General features: G+C 63.3%; 1 protein-coding gene across 11 annotated transcripts in view; it reads left to right on the top strand.

Annotated features, from left to right (window-relative positions):
• Positions 1-311, top strand: part of Msh5 (mutS homolog 5) — a 26,016-nt gene that overhangs the window by 11,431 nt on the left and 14,274 nt on the right. The window lies entirely within an intron of this gene.

Below are 311 nucleotides of genomic sequence, written 5' to 3'. Positions count from 1 at the left end.
CAGGTGTCTCCATCTCTGTGCCCACCCGACTCTGGCCAGGTGTCTCCGTCTCTGTGCCCACCAGACTCCAGCCAGGTGTCTCTGTGCCCACCCGACTCTAGCCAGGTGTCTCCATCTCTGTGCCCACCCGACTCTAGCCAGGTGTCTCCGTCTCTGTGCCCACCCGACTCTAGCCAGGTGTCTCCATCTCTGTGCCCACCCGACTCCGGCCAGGTGTCTCTGTCTCTGTGCCCACCAGACTCCAGCCAGGTGTCTCCATCTCTGTGCCCACCCGACTCTGGCCAGGTGTCTCCATCTCTGTGCCCACCCGA

This window comes from Mastomys coucha, unplaced genomic scaffold (assembly GCF_008632895.1).
Source record: "Mastomys coucha isolate ucsf_1 unplaced genomic scaffold, UCSF_Mcou_1 pScaffold3, whole genome shotgun sequence".
Classification (NCBI taxonomy): Eukaryota; Metazoa; Chordata; class Mammalia; order Rodentia; family Muridae; genus Mastomys; species Mastomys coucha.
This window is presented reverse-complemented; position numbering and strand designations above follow the sequence as displayed.